At 48.1% G+C, this 16,808-nt stretch overlaps 1 protein-coding gene across 2 annotated transcripts in view; it reads right to left on the bottom strand.

The window, feature by feature from the left end:
- Positions 1-5,008: 5,008 nt before the first annotated feature.
- The window catches only part of LOC141196868 (dynein axonemal heavy chain 12-like), an 18,200-nt gene continuing 6,400 nt past the window's right edge, over positions 5,009-16,808 (bottom strand). For both annotated transcript variants that reach the window (XR_012269258.1, XR_012269259.1), the window contains exon 5: positions 5,009-5,590. The gene's annotated coding sequence lies outside the window, so the exon portion shown is untranslated. The remainder of the gene's footprint in view (positions 5,591-16,808) is intronic.

Genomic DNA, 16,808 nt, shown 5'->3' with positions numbered 1-16,808 from the left:
AAGTTTTAATACTATGTAATCACCCCCCTCCATTAATTGGTAATATGTGAGTGGTTGTCGCATCAGTATTTTGCACCTGTATTGCTGTCATCGTTATTATATGGTATGATTAGTACTGAGACCTAGGCAGGTAAACACTGTTGCCCTTTTTTTGCTGTGATAATTCTTGAATTTTGGTGGGAATTTAAATTTGTCTTTGCTTTTAATGTTAGTGTAGGGACTCGCAAGCATGAGGACCCTTGACGCGGGTTGTGAGCTTGTGTATTTTGGCCAAAATATTTACTAATACCTCATATATATCATATATATTTTTTGCACGTTATTTTTATTCAGGGTGCAGCCAGACCCATCAATGTTGGCCTTGTAAACTAGGGTGTCTGTCTTCATGGGGTGCACTTAAAAAGTGCTGGGCAGCCCGCCTAATCTAATAGTTTGGGCTTCACTAATAGGCTGTAAGCCAGACATTGTGCACTACCTGTGTGTGACCAGTGCCCTATACAAGGCTTATTTGTGTGCAGTTTTAATACTAAGCAATCACCCCCTCCATGAATTGGTAGGTTGTGAGTGGTTGTCTCATCAATATTTTGCACCTGTGTTGCTGACTTCTTCATTATATGGGTTTGCTGCATCCTTGTAATTATTGTTGCTGTATTTGCTGTGTTAATTCTTGAATTTTGGTGGGAACTTTAATTCCTTGTTTTTGTGACTTTGCTTTTAATGTTAGTGTAGGGACTCGCAACTATGAGGACCCTTGAGCAGGTTGCGAGCTTGTATATTTTGGCCAAAATATCGACCAATACCTCATATATATCATATATATTTTTTACATGCTATTTTTATTCAGGGTGCAGCCAAGCCCATCTACAGGTGCATCTCACAAAATTAGAATATCACCAGAAAAGTTAATTTAATTCAGTTCTTCAATACAAAAAGTGAAACTCATATATTATATAGAGCCATTACACACAGAGTGATCTATTTCACGTGTTTATTTCTGTTAATGTTGATGATTATGGCTTACAGCCAATGAAAACTCAAAAGTCATTATTTCAATTAATTAGAATACCTTATAACAACAGCTTGAAAAATGTTTTCAAAATCCAAAATGTTATCCTACTGAAATCTATGTTCAATAAATGCCCTCAATACCTGGTCGGGGATCCTTTTACATCAATTACTGCATCAATGCGGCAATGTGGCATGGAGGGATCAGCCTGTGGCACTGCTGAGGGGTTATGGAAGCCCAGGTGGCTTTGATAGAAGCCTTCAGCTCGTCTGCATTGTTGGGTCTGGTGTCTCTCATTTTCCTCTTGACAATACCCCATAGATTCTTTATGGGGTTAAGGTCAGGCGAGTTTGCTGCAAATCAAGCACAGTGATACTGTTGTGTGTAAACCAGGTATTAGTACTTTTGTCAGTGTGGACAGGGGCCAAGTCCTGCTGGAAAATGACATTTCCATCTCCAAAAAGCTTGGCGTAGCTAAGGTTTTGGTTCAGGGGGCCGAAACTTCTGAGTGGGCCTCTAACCAGGTAACCCTGATTACAACTATAGCGGCGCACCCAGATAGTGGATGTAGGAAAACCTCAGCAGATGACCGCGCTGTTACTAAAAATAATCTCTATACAAAGACCAGCACTGATATTACCGCCATATGGTGACATATATTGATAGATGCCAGTCCTGCAGAACATATAAGAGATCACAGCTCAGTTATATATAGTACCTTACAGCTGACGTTCTTTCTGATTAAATTGTTCACTTTTCCCGTCTTTTCCATCTGGCCCAGACCGACACGACAACTTCTCCAGCCAGGGCTCAGAGTCTCAGGTATACAGAGATCACAACAAAGACACATTTGACTCCTTACATTTCAGGCACTGACCACATCTATCCCCAACCTGCACAAACTTCTCATCCTGCTGATACCCCAATACTGAGCCTCTGCTGCAAAATGTGTCCCTATTACTGCACCTACTGTGTGCCCTCTAGATGGTAAAACAAACCTCTAAAATAAAGTAATGCCGTGTGCAAGTGTCCTAGAAAACAGTGCCCACATTGTGCACCCTACAAAGTAATAGTGCCCCTTCGACAGTCACGATAACCTGAGTTCCCCTATAACAATAAGTGCCCACCTAAGATTTAATAATGTCCTGAGTCTCCCCCCCATGTAGAGCTCCGCTCTAACCAGTATGATGTTCTCCTATTCACTATATAATTCCCCCTCACTGTATAGTACCCCCACACAGTATACTGACCCCTTAGTAGCCCCCAAGCTGATGGCTCCAACACTGTATGATGGCCTCCACACCATACAAAGATCCCACATTATCTCCCACACTGTATGATGGCCCCCACACTGTTCAAAGAACCCACATTATCTCCCACACTGTATAAATAGCCTACATATAGTATAATGCACCAGATAGTCCTCAATATAGTATAATGCACTCCCCATAGTCCTTCATATAGTATAATGCACCCCCATAGGCAGAGTCTGTAGTATAATGCCCCCCATAGTATAATGCACCAGATAGTCCTCAATATAGTATAATGCACTCCCCATAGTCCTTCGTATAGTATAATGCGCCCCTATAGGCAGAGTCTGTAGTAAAATGCTCCCCCCATTGACAGAGTCTGTAGTATAAAGCTCCCCCCCATAGGCAGAGTCTGTAGTATAATGCTCCACCCATCATCATAGGCAGAGTCTGTGGTATAATGCCCCCCCATAGGCAGAGTCTGCAGTATAATGCCCCCTCCCATAGCCAGAGTCTGTAGTATAATGCTCCCCCCTCCTCATAGGCAGAGTCTGTAGTATAATGCCCCCCCCTTCCTCATAGGCAGAATCTGTAGTATAATGCCCCCCCATCTCATAGGCAGAGTCTGTGGTATAATGCCCCCCCATCTCATAGGCAGCGTCTGTAGTATAATGCCCCACCTATAGGCAGAGTCTGTAGTAAAATGCACCCCCCATAGGCAGAGTCTGTAGTATAATGCTCCCCCTCTTATAGGCAGAGTCTGTAGTACAATGTCCCCCCCATAGGCAGAGTCTGTAGTATAATGCCCTCCCCTGCTCATAAACAGAGTCTGTAGTATAATGCCCCCCATAGGCAGAGTCTGTAGTATAATGCACCTCCCCCTTCCCATAGGCAGAGTCTGTAATATAATGCCGCCCCCCACCCGGCAAAAAATAAATAAACGGTACTCACCTCTCCTCCTGGTTCCCTCGCTGCTCAGAGCACCCAGCCCGCACACATCTTCAGCACAGCGGGCCGGGCGCCAAGTGATGATGCCAGAGACGTCAGTCACAGAAGGGACTAATGGGAGAGAGATCCGCGCTCCCTCTCTCATCAGTAAACTTGCGGCGGTGACGGGCGGTGGGGCCCGATGCTGGCACCAGGGGCATGCCAGATACAGTTACACTGGCGTAGCCCTGGATGGGCCCCCTAAGAGCGAGGGGCCCGGGGCCACCGCCCCTTTGCCGCCCTGGTAGCTATGATACTGTGGCGGAGGGAAGCATGAAATGCTCTAAAATTTCCTGGTAGACGGCTGCGCTGACTTTGGTGTTGAAAAAACACAGTGGACCTACACCAGCACATGACATGGCTCCCCAAACCATCACTGATTGTGGAAACTTCACACTAGACCTCAAGCAGCTTGGATCGTGGCCTCTCCACTCTTCTTCCAGACTCTGGGACCTTGATTTCAAATGAAAATTGGAACTCTGGGACCTTGTGGAGTGTGTCAATGACTGCCTTCTGGACATCTGTCAAGTCAGCAGTCTTCACCATGATTGTGGAGCCTACTGAAACAGACTAAGGGACCTTTTTAAATGCTTAAGAAGTCTTTGCAGGTGTTTTTTGTTAATTATTTTAATTTACTGAGTTAATGACTTTTGTGTTTTCATTGGCTGTAAGCCATAATCATCGACATTAACAGAAATAAACACTTGAAATAGATCACTGTGTTTGCAATGACTCTATATAATATATGAGGTTCACTTTTTGCATTGAAGAACTGAAATAAATTAACTTTTTGATGATATTCTAATTTTGTGAGATGCACCTATATGTTATGGCCTTGTAAATTAGAGTGTCTATCTTCATGGGTTGCACTTAAATAGTGCTGGGCAGCCCATGTTCTGGCCTCAGCAGCGAATTTAGCTATCCAGGGAATCTAGTCACTTACTGTGTATATCAGTTCTGACATTATGTTGCTTGCATTTGAATCCTGTCTATTTTTTATTGTTTGATAACTGCACTGTCTGCTAGTGATTTAATGTATTTGCTCTCGGGCACTCGGAGCCGGGCAATAGGGAGAAGATGGGGGTAGTGGTGGCAACCCGGTCCGTGGCTCAGGGTGGTCAGGCCAGTGGCAGTCCTTTATAAGTTTTAAGTAATGTCCGACTACGCCACCCGTGGATTGCGGTCAGTGCTAACCGCCGCTGCAGTGCAGACCTCTGGGGCAGATGTAAATGTGCAGCTCCGAATAGTACAACTCCCCACGGGAAGAGTAGGGCCCCAGGGTAGTGTATGATGGATGATGGAGGAGATGATTCCAACCGCATTAGCCAGGAAACGGAGGCCTCTTAAACAGTTCAGGGTCTTTATTAGAACAGGTAAAACGACCCAGAAACAGGCCCGGCTAGGAGGGGGCCTGGATGTCTGAGAGCAAGTGGGAAGCTGGCCCTGGTCAGAGTGAGGGTGTCGGCCTACCGTGCTCTCTGTGCTCCTTCTGGCTATTTCCCTTCTGGTAATGTAACAGCCCACATTCCTGAGCTCACCGTGTCCTCTCGCCCTTATGGCTTGCAACTTGGGTCCCTTGCTACTCCCGGCCTGGTACGGCTCTGCTGGTCCCTTCTGCTGTGGCGGAGCCTCCGGGCTTCTTAGGCCAAGGAACATACAGTCCCCTGCGGACTGGTTATCTGCTGTAGGATGTGGAATCCTCACAGCCTCAGACACCAAAGTCTGGAAGATTAGTTTCTTTATCTGCCAGGACAGACTCACTTCGCCTTTTGTCGCTGGCTCATGGCTCTCCTACTGCCACACGTCCTCTTAGGCTGCAACACAACTGTCTGTCCCTGCTCTGGGACACCTCTCAATCCAGAGACAGGTTGTCCAGTTCTCTCTAACCCTGCCCCCAGTTCCAGCTTTTATAGGGGCAGCCTGCTCCCCCTACTGGCCTGTGACAGGAGGTATTGCATGCTAATGGCCCTTGACTAGAGGACCTCCCCCTTGCTCTCAGACACAGCTTTATTATACATTTGTGTTATCCAGGCCAGGGTGACACATTCCCCCCTAGTAAAATTTTGTACTCCGGGACTAAACAATAAACAAAGATCATATGCATGACCATAAAACATTATCAGGCAAGTGACGCACAGATTGAGTTCTTAAGGTCACAGTGTGGTCTGTGACCGGGTGTCCATTTTCACCAACACAACGGGGAGCCTTAACCAGGTGGGGGTCTGTCCTAGCCCCAAGTCCTTTACAGTCTTAGTTCATTCCTTGGTCAGGCTCCGAACGCAGTCCATACAAAGTCCCGGTTATTAAAAGTCCATAACCTTTGAGTCCGTACGGTAACTGTAAGAAACTGAAATACACAATTACTAATCATGCATGTAAATTTGCAAACATTTCAACACTTGGCAACAGGGTTATTTACAGTTTTAGTGCACCCTATATTCTCCAGCGAGCGGGTATCTGCCCCTTTGTGCTTCTGGTTGACCTGCGTAACCCACTGTCTGGTGGTGGACCAACCTGGTTTTCTTCACTAGCGTTAGGGGTAGAGCTACCAGCTTGGTGTACAGGTAGGGCAGGCAGCTGTCTACGGGTCCTTTGGCTCATCGCAGGCATGGCAGGCTCACTGTCAGCAGAGGGTTGATTCTCCTGGGCTGCTGGTACAGGCTCTTCTGCCTCTGGAACTGCTTGCTCTTCTTCACCTTCCGGCTCTGGTGTAGGTTGTTGCTGAGCCGGTTGCAGGAAATGCAGGACGGGTACCACTACGGCATCGTTTATTCGAGTCCAGGACTGAGGGAACTCTCAGAGAACGGTGCTGATCATTTCTTCCTTGTCCTCTGCGGGTTCAAGGTCACTTTGATCCTCTTCTGCACTACGGAGTTGTTCGGGGCACCTTTTTAGGTGGTCTCTGGAGACGGTACTAGTGGTTTCTCCTCCATCCTTGGTGATCACGCACACCTTCGAGTTGTCATGATCAGACTGCAGTACGGTGTAGGGTTCCCTTTCCCACTGGTCGTCCATCTTATGTAGCCTTCTCTTTCGCTTCAGGACCTGCTCACCAGGTTCTAGGGGACCAGCAGGGGCGTGTTGGTTGAAGAGTCTTTCTTGCCTTTCTCTCACCTGGGCCAGGCTCTTCTCCACACTCTCCTGTACATTCTTGTACTGCAGTCGCCTCTCCGAATCCCAGTCCGCATCCAGGGAGGTGTCCTCAGGTGTTAGGACTCCCATCTCCAGATCTAGGGGCAGCTTACCTGGTCTGGCTCGCATCAGGTAAGCCGGGGTGCAGTTTGTAGCGTTCACCGGGATATGGTTGTATAAGTCTATCAGGTCCGGCAGTTTTTCTGGCCACAGGCTGCATTCCTCCAGGGGCAACGTCTTCAGGAGATCAATGACTATATTGTTCATTTAATCACACATCCCATTGGTTTGTGGGCGGTAAGGCGTTGTCCGAATCTTCTTACAGCCATAGAGGTTGCAGAACTCTTGCAAGATTTCAGCTCCGAACGCTGGACCCTGGTCCGTCAGGACCTGTTCCGGATACCCGTGTGGACGGCAGAAGTATTGCTGGAAGGCTCTGGCCGCCGTTTGGGCTGTCAAGTCTTTTACCGGGACCACCACTAGAAAACGGGAATAGTGGTCCACGATTGTCAGGGCGTAGATGTATCCTGACCGGCTTGGAGCCAATTTGACGTGGTCCAGAGCTACCAGCTCAAGAGGCTGCTGGGTGACGATGGGCTTCAAGGGTGTCTTCTGGCTGGTGCGGTCTTTTCTCCTTAAGTTACAAGGGCCACAGTCCCTGCACCACTTCTCTACAGCCCCTCTCATGCCGACCCAAAAGAGCCGTCCTCTTAGCAGGAACTCCAGTTTCTTCCAACCGAAGTGCCCCGCTCTGTCATGGTAAGCCCGCAGGACCATAGCTGCATCCCGCCTTGGGACCACGACTTGCCAGGTCAGCTCTTGTGTCCGGTGGTTGACAAGTCTTCTGTACAGCTTGCCTTCATAGAGGAACAGCTTGCTCTTCTCTTTCCATAGCTGCTTGGCTTCCTCTGGAGCATCCGGATCTAAGCGGGCATCTTCCTGGGTCAGCAGATCTTTCACCAGGCGGATTGCAGGGTCACTATCTTGGGTCTCGGCCCAGCTGTGGTGAGGTAGGGGATTGATCATAACGGTTGTTAAATCTTCCTCCTTCACGCGGTGGGAGTATTGAGCGGCCCCATACCGGTGAAACGCGGGGAGTTCTACCTCCTCCAGCTCTTCTGGGTCTTCGTCACCTTCAGGTAAGTGAGGCATTCTCGATAGGGCATCAGCGTTGGCATTGGTTTTGCCTGCCCGGTACTTGATCACGAAGTCATAATTGGAGAGACGGGCCATCCACCGCTGTTCCAGGGCACCAAGTCTTGCACTGTCTAGGTGTGTTAACGGGTTGTTGTCCGTGTACACAGTGAACTTTGCGGAGGTCAGGTAATGCTTGAAGCGTTCCGTTAGGGCCCACACCACCGCCAAGAATTCTAGCTTGAAGGAGCTGTAATTCTCCGGGTTCCTCTCGGTGGGCCTCAGCTTCCGACTGGCGTACGCGATCACTCTTTCTCTGCCCTGTTGTTTTTATGACAGTACGGCTCCCAGTCCCACATTACTGGCGTCTGTGTGGAGAATAAAAGGCTGGCCATAATCAGGGTAGGCCAGGATCTCATCCCCTGTGAGGGCCATCTTCAACTGACGGAAGGACTCCTCTTCCGGTTTATCCCACTTGAAGGGTGGCTTTTGGCTTCTGGACTTAGACTGTCCTATCAGGAAGTCCTGCATAGGAGCTGCCATCTTAGTGAACCCGGGGATGAACCTTCGGTAGTAGCCTACCAACCAGAGGAATTGCCTCACTTCCTTGATGTTCGAAGGGCTTGGCCAGCTCTTGATTGCCGTGACCTTCTCAGGGTCGGGGGCTACTCCTTCCGCACTTACCACGTGCCCTAGGTACTGGACCTTCGGTTTCAACAGGTGACACTTTGATGGTTTCACCTTCAGGCCATAGCCTGCCAGGGCTTCGAACACCTCGGCCAGGTGCTTTAGATGGTGCTCGTAAGTCTTCGAATAGACGATCACGTCGTCCAGGTAAAGGAGGACAGTCTCGAAGTTTCGGTGCCCTAGACAGCATTCCATCAGCCTCTGGAAGGTCCCTGGTGCGTTCCAGAGCCCGAAGGGCATACAGTTGAACTCGCTCAGTCCCATCGGGGTGGTGAAGGCGGTCTTCTCCTTGTCAGCCTCTGCCACAGGAACCTGCCAGTACCCGCTAGTAAGGTCCAAAGTAGAAAAGAAGTTAGCTGATTTTAGTGCGGCTAAAGACTCTTCTATTCTAGGCAGCGGATATGCGTCTTTGTGGGTGATACGGTTGATTTGTCTATAGTCCACGCACATTCTCATGGTGCCGTCTTTCTTTTTTACCAGAACCAGGGGGGCTGCCCAGGGGCTACAGCTATCTCTAATGTCCCCAGCTTCTTTCATTTCCCGCAGCATACCTTTGGCGTTCTGATAATGTGCAGGGGGTACAGGCCTGTGTCTCTCTTTTATTGGTGGGTGGCTCCCTGTGGGGATGTGGTGTTCTATCCCTTTTACTCTGCCGAAGTCTAGCGGGTGCTTACTAAAGACTCTCTCGTACTCCTGTACCACCCGGTAGACTCCTTGTTTTTGGTGCAGGGGAGTGGAGTCAGCACCCACATGGAGTTTCTGGCACCAGTCCTCCTTTTGTTTCTGGGAGCCATTACTCTCCGCCTGTGGAGAGGGAGGCAAAGGTTCCACGGCCCTGATAGCTTTGTGCTCAACAGCAAACAGTTTGGCAAGTGTAGCGTACCTGGGTAAGTGTACCTCCCTCTCCCCAATGTTGAGAATGTGAACGGGCACCCTCCCATGACGGACATCAACCACCCCCCAGGCTGTCAAAATGGTGGGCCTGCTGTCTGAGTACACGGGTTCTACCATGGCTTGGTAGTCTCTACCTCTCAACCCGATTGCAGTCCGACACCAGATCATCATTTCACTTTTGGGAGGCATGGAAATGGGGAATGGGTCACTCAGTCTTACGCTACCGATCTCACCACCAGACAGTTCTACCTGCTGCCGTCTCATCAGGGCTTTTATCTCCTTGTTGAGGACTCTCTGTTGGCTGGAACTAGCATTCACTGCCACCTGTTGTAGAATTACAATTACCTCTGAAAGACAATTTTCAATCACGTTAGTACCCACAGTTATTTTAGGGTGACTTTCACGACGGTCAATGTCCACAATAATCACTCCCTGTGCCGGTAGTTCAACTTTACCAATTTTAATGGTCATTTCCTTGAACCCCATCTGCGGCACGGGCAAGCCATTACTGGCGATGATGCTCAAGTCACTGTCTGGGTACCGTGTTATATCAGCATCAGTCCAATACTGCTTAAAAAGTACATAAGGGATAGTAGTTACTTGCGACCCGGTATCCAGCAAGGCGCTCATGGGGATACCGTTCAGCACCACGGGTAAAACCGGGCGCCCCCCCCAACGTACTTATCACGCCAATTATAAGGGCCTGGTGATCTTATGCCTGGGGGTTGGCTCTCTGCCCCAGGTTGGACCCGTTTAAATTACAGTACCTGGAAATGTGTCCGGGCTGGTTGCATCGACGGCAAATGGGCTGTCCATCCTCTGCGTAGCGATCTGTGGGCCTCCCTCGGAACGACGGGGTCCTCCTCTGTCGACGCCACGGGACATTCTCCGGACTTGAAGCCAACTCGATGGGTCTTGACGGGTCCACTTGTAACGCCTGGACGGTCCTGGTCAATGCCGCAACGCTCCTGGTCAGCTCCTGGACTTGGTGATGCAGATCTTTCGACGGGGCTTGGTTCAGGGCCTGTGCATCGTCCCCCACAGAGTCCACAGAGGAGGGCGCCGCCTTCTGGTGGTAGGTGAGAGCAGGGCGCCGGGGGTTTATAGCGCCACTTGTTGCGGGTTCACGGAGCACCCTTATGGCCCTGTCCTTGAATTGGGCAAAGGTCAGATCAGGGTTCTGAAAGAACATGAGGCGCAGCTGGGTCCTGTGGGCGCTAGACAGCAGACCTTCTATGAACTGTTCTGTTAGTAGCTTATCCGTATCCTGCACGCTGCCAGGGTCAGCTTGTTTGATCGCTCTCAAGGCTTCCTGCAAATTTAGGGCATAGTCTCTGATGCTGTCCTGTGCCCGCTGCTTACATCCGTAGAACCGCATTTTAATTTCAGCGGAGGTACGTGTATCAAAGGTACCCCGCAGCCGGGCCAGAATGTCCTTTACGGTCCTTTTCTCCTCAGCGGGCCATTACTTTACCTCCCGCTGGGCTGTGCCAGTTAACTGCCCTGTCAGTATGCTAATCTTCTGTTCCTCTGTCAGGGGGTAAACTTGGAACAAACTGTACAGCCTTTCCTTAAAGTCAGTTAGGGCATGGGGCTCCCCTGAATACTTAGGCAACCAGGCCCTCCATTGACGTAGGGCAGGGAAAATGGCATCACCGCTGCTGCAGCTGTGCTGGTGGTAGTGGGCGCCTCAGTGTCCGACATCTTCCTCCACCCTAGTTAAGCGTGGTCTACCTTCTGACGATCCTCTTCTGTAGGCCGCGACTCCGCTGGTGCTGCTCCGGACGAGGACCTGCGTCGCGTCCTGATGACGTCAGCGTCGCTCTCTCTCCCTTCCAGGACCTTACGCAGCGTCGGTGCGTGGGGCGGAGATTCGGGTCTCGCGCGGTTTGGACGTCCACGCCCCTCGTCTTCCCGCGCAGCGTCCTGAAGATGGCATCCGTTGGCGGGAAAACGGCTGAAGATGGCGGGAACCGACGGAAGATGGCGGGAGACGGTTGAAAATGGCGGGAAACGGCTCCGGGTGGTGGAAAAACTCTTCTTCAGGTACGTGTACAGTCTTTTTCAGACACGCAATACCCGTTTGTGGCGGGTTGGTTACAATCCTGCCGACTACGCCAAAGCTGACTCACCCCCTGGGCCGTGGGACACTCGGAGCCGGGCAATAGGGAGACGATGGGGGTAGTGGTGGCAACCCGGTCCGTGGCTTAGGGTGGTCAGGCCAGTGGCAGTCCTTTAGAAGTTTTAAGTAATGTCCGACTACGCCACCCGTGGATTGCGGTCAGTGCTAACCGCCGCTGCAGTGCAGACCTCTGGGGCAGATGTAAATGTGCAGCTCCGAATAGTACAACTCCCCACGGGAAGAGTAGGGCCCCAGGGCAGTGTATGATGGATGATGGAGGGGATGATTCCAACCGCGTTAGCCAGGAAACGGAGGCCTCTTAAACAGTTCAGGGTCTTTATTAGAACAGGTAAAACGACCCAGAAACAGGCCCGGCTAGGAGGGGGCCTGGATGTCTGAGAGCAAGTGGGAAGCTGGCCCTGGTCAAGATGAGGGTGTCGGCCTACCGTGCTCTCTGTGCTCCTTCTGGCTATTTCCCTTCTGGTAATGTAACAGCCCACGTTCCTGAGCTCACCGTGTCCTCTCGCCCGTATGGCTTGCAACTTGGGTCCCTTGCTACTCCCGGCCTGGTACGGCTCTGTTGGTCCCTTCTGCTATGGCGGAGCCTCCGGGCTTCTTAGGCCAAGGAACATACAGTCCCCTGCGGACTGGTTATCTGCTGTAGGATGTGGAATCCTCACAGCCTCAGACACCAAAGTCTGGAAGATTAGTTTCTTTATCTGCCAGGACAGACTCACTTCGCCTTTTGTCGCTGGCTCGTGGCTCTCCTACTGCCACACGTCCTCTTAGGCTGCAACACAACTGTCTGTCCCGGCTCTGGGACACCTCTCAATCCAGAGACAGGTTGTCCAGTTCTCTCTAACCCTGCCCCCAGTTCCAGCTTTTATAGGGGCAGCCTGCTCCCCCTACTGGCCTGTGACAGGAGGTATTGCATGCTAATGGCCCTTGACTAGAGGACCTCCCCTTTGCTCTCAGACACAGCTTTATTATACATTTGTGGCATCCAGGCCAGGGTGACACACATTGTGGTCCTGTTCTTGTCACAGTTTGGGCAGCGACCATTATTTCCTCTTCTCTTCTGATCGAGAAGTTCCCTTATCACTCATCTTGTAAAGTGGCACAGAGCGGTAGTCGTGACTGAACGTCTGTCTGATTTCGCTCTGGCACTTTACAGACAATGGGTGTCCCAGTCCCAGTGTGGTCTAGGGTGTGGGGTGCAGCACATTCTCTTGTAGGCCGCAGGCCTCCACTGCCTTCAGGCTTCTTTCCTCAGAAGCCGCCGCACACAATTTAGGGGACACAAAGTTCTTTGTAACAGTCAAACATATACTTGACAGTTCTAGTTCATCAGGTGGGTACAGACAGGATAAGGCACAGCAATTCACATTATCCTCCTTCTTAGCATAACTCCTCTTCAGCCCTGTTGCTAGCTCATCCTGTATTTCTCGTCCACCTCTGCAGTGCACCCGGGACTGGCCTTCAACTTCCATCTATGCAGGTCCCTGTCCATCTTCCTTTGTACTTCAGAGTACACAAAGTATCCGGCAGCTCCTATACCAGACCTTAGGCTCTGGACGTGACTGGAGCGATTGCTCTGGATCCCAGTAATGCCTCCCACTGCCTGGAACAAGTGACACATGCTGCCCCTAGCAGCCCACCGCACCTGAACTTCACCTTCACTATGCACTTCACTAACTCTCACTGAACTCACACTATTCTGACTCCATGACTAAGCTGCAAGCATAGGGCGCTGTGAGACACCGTTTCTAGGCTGTCTCTTTACCGTACTCACACATAGTGATGTCTTCAGATAGTTTAACTCGACTGCAAGAAGCACATTGTTGAAGATTCAGAAGAAGATTTATTTTCTAGCAGAATACTCGATGATGTGCAAATGTACAGCAGGTAAAAAGACTTTTTTAGAAACGGGCTGGAAGCACATAAGCTTCTAACATGGCTGAAAATGGTGAATGAGGAAGAAGAATGGAGAAGAAGGGAGGGGTTACTGACATCACAGCTACATCTGAGAGAGACAGGGAGAGACAAAGGACAAACTTATAAGAAAGGAAAACCTAACTGCATAGCAACAAAACAGCAACTTAATGATAGTGCAATATGGTCTGTAAGATTCCCAAATCATGGGACATGGCGCACACTATCAGGAAATGCCCCTCTTTTTATTAACACTAGTGCCCATCCACTGCACTAGTTCTATCAATAACTATTTCCTATCTCATATACTAAACCTATTATCCTTATCCTATGTGTTATGCAATTCAAAAATTCTATAAACAAATTAGGAAATCCCAGAATTATAATAGAAACCCTAAAATACAAATGTTATTAAATCTCATTAAAAGCGGGACATATATCACCTTAAGTGAAAACAAATTAGTCACACCCCTAACGATAGACCCTTATTCAGACTGCCGGAAGAAGCACTTCTCAATCAGAGGCAGGCCACACCCATTGAGTACTATATACAGTGGGTACGGAAAGCATTCAGACCCCTTTACATTTTTCACTCCTTGTTTCATTGCAGCCATTTGGTAAATTCTAAAAAGTTCATTTTTTTTTCTCATTAAAGTACACAGTGCACCCCATCTTGACTGAAAAAAAACAGAAATGTAGAAATTTTTGCAAATTTATTAAAAAAGGAAAACTGAAATATCACATGGTCATAAATATTCAGACCCTTTGCTCATATTTAAGTCACATGCTGTCCATTTCCTTGTGATCCTCCTTGAGATGGTTCTACTCTTTCATTGGAGTCCAGCTGTGTTTAATTAAACTGATAGGACTTGATTTGGAAAGGCACACACCTGTCTATATAAGACCTCACAGCTCACAGTGCATGGCAGACCAAATGAGAATCATGAGCTCAAAGGAACTGCCTGTTACGATGTTAGTAGATACCCTGAAGTCCAATGGCGAAAAAAGCAGAGACTGAGACAAGAGTAGTGTGAAAGTCTATTTTAAACTCAAGTGCAAAAGATCACAGCAAACAGTTTATGAAGGTAAGTTCATTCCAAACAACACTTCTTAGAACCTAATCTGTAAGGCACGGCCTTCATTACTATTAGGGTATGTAAACGTTAACGATAGTCCAAGTTTACTTAGGTACAGTAATATGCAAACAGAAATAAGGATAGTAAGCAGACGTAGGCATTCCTCAGTTGATTGTGGACTCACGTAGTGCAGAAGAGAAGACAAACTGGAATATGGATCTGGATATTGAAGAATGCAGGAGGTGCAGCGGAGGAAACAGCGATGTCTTAAACCAGAATGAGGGAAATTATGCCAGAATAGGGACAATATGCCAGAGAGGAGCCCATGATGGGGGAAAATGTTATAGCATGAGGTCTGACCCAATTCCCAACTCCATTTGCTGAAATGCAGCCCCAAACTTACAGGACCCTTCACCGTGGTTATGCATCACTATTGACCACAGACACTCATTATTGTTCTGCTCTCCAGCCCTTCAGTGAACAAACTCCCTACAGTAACAACCACATTTTTCATATTTTGGCTCAACCGCGCACAACTTGCCAATCCCCCCCCTCCTTCCCCGTTTTCTCTGTTTTAATGCAGTGACTCAGCGTCACTTGGCCTTGTTTTGATGTGGAAGATATGGCTTTTTCACCATAATTCTGCTATGAAGACCACTTCTGGCCAGTCTTCTCTGAACAGTAGATGAGTGAAGCTGAGTCCCACTGGTTGCTGCCAGTTCTGAGCTGATGGCACTGCTGGACATCTTCCGCTTTTGAAGGAAAGTAACCATAATGTGTCATACATCTGCTGCACTAAGTTTCCTTGGCCGACCACTGCATCTATTGACCTCAACCTTGCACATTTTCTTGTGCTTCTTCACTAGTGCTTGAATGACACATCTTGAACCCTCAATCTGCTTTGAAATTTGTGCCTTAGAGACCTTGCTGATGTAGTATAACTTCCTTGTGTATTCTTGCTCAGTCTTGCCATGGTGTATGACCAGACACCTGACTGCATTATTACAAAATCCCTGACTTTGCGCAGGTGTACCTAGAAGAATTGACGCTGTTTTAAAGTGAAAAGTTGGTCACACCAAATATTGATTGGATCTAGATTTTTCGTTTGTTCATTCACTTGTATTTTGTTAATTGATTAAATAGATCATTAACATTTCTATTTTTGAAGCGTTCTTACTTTACAGCATTTTTTCTACACATTTCTAAAAATTATTTTTATGTGTCTTTTATTTGCTCATTAATAATCTGATATACCTTTTGGTATTTTGTGTATAGTTGTTTTTTTGCTGTTGGGGTAAATTGTAGGATATTGATTTCAGAGGGGTTTCCTGATCCTTTGATTGTAGGAATGAGTGGTATATATGTGCTAATAAATTAGGACAAACGTAGGAAATTTAGGAAAAAAATTGGACATATCGGCAGTAATAACATGCTGATTGTGATGTCATGAAGATGACTTGAATTTCCACCATTAAGAGAACAGCATTGCTGGTCATTTATATTAAGTAAATTGGATATTCATTCTTCTTGATTGTGATGTCATGAAGATGACTTGAATTTCAACCAATCAGAGATCAGCATGTTTCAGGTCACCCAGATAGAACAGTCCATGAAACATGAGTCACGGCCACTGTGAGGTCATAATGCTGATTAGAATTTCCACCAATCAGAAAACAGAATTGCCCAGAAGAACCACCCAGGAGGTATGAGTCATCGCCACTGTGAGGTCATAATGCTGACCAATCACAGAGCAGCCATGCCCAGATTTTCCACCAATCACAGAGCAGGCACCCCCAGATTTTCCACCAATCAGAGATAAGCAGTGGGTATAAATAGCAGCCACACCCAGATTTTCCACCAATCAGAGATCAGCAGTGGGTATAAATAGCTGCTGCCGCCTGCCCGGCTTAGCCTTGCACTGGTTGGGTCTCTCTCTTTTTCTCTCTCTTGGTATCTCCCGGTATCTATCCCTCCCCTCTCTCTCTCTCTCTCTTTGACCCAACGGCCCTCTTAAGGGCTACCCCAAATGTGTAAAAGATAGAACCAATATTTGTGTTGTTTGTCCGTTTTATGAGCCTGTGATTAACCCCTTCCCACTCTTTGCTATATATATATATATATATATATATATATATATATATATATATATATATATATATATATATATATATATTTATTATGTGCAGGTGGGCCTTAAAGGGATTTTCCAGGACAAACATTTTGATGGCTTATCCCCTGGTTAGCTCATTAATATCAGATTTGTGGTGGTCCGGCACACGGCACCTCCACTAATCAGCTGTTTGCAGCTTCGGCCGAGGTCAGATGTAAACAGTGTTGAGGAGCTGAAAAATCACTGATCTGTTCACTCTGTAGTGGCCGCTCCCTGGTGCTGCAGATCAGCTCCTATTACATGAATATTAGCTGATCTGCAGGACCCACAGTACAGTGAATGGAGCTGTGATGTTCAATCTTCACACTATTTACACTTGAGCGCTGCAATCAGCTGATGGGTAGAGCCGGTGCCGCGTGTCGGAGCCCCACCGATCTGATATTGATAACCCATCCCCAGGATAAATCATCATTATTAT

The sequence above is a fragment of the Phyllobates terribilis genome, unplaced genomic scaffold, assembly GCF_046119375.1.
Source record: "Phyllobates terribilis strain yellow unplaced genomic scaffold, ASM4611937v1 Scaffold_76__1_contigs__length_6945272, whole genome shotgun sequence".
NCBI classification, from domain to species: domain Eukaryota; kingdom Metazoa; phylum Chordata; class Amphibia; order Anura; family Dendrobatidae; genus Phyllobates; species Phyllobates terribilis.
The sequence above is the reverse complement of the archived record's forward strand: the minus strand, read 5'-3'. Positions and strand labels throughout refer to the sequence as shown.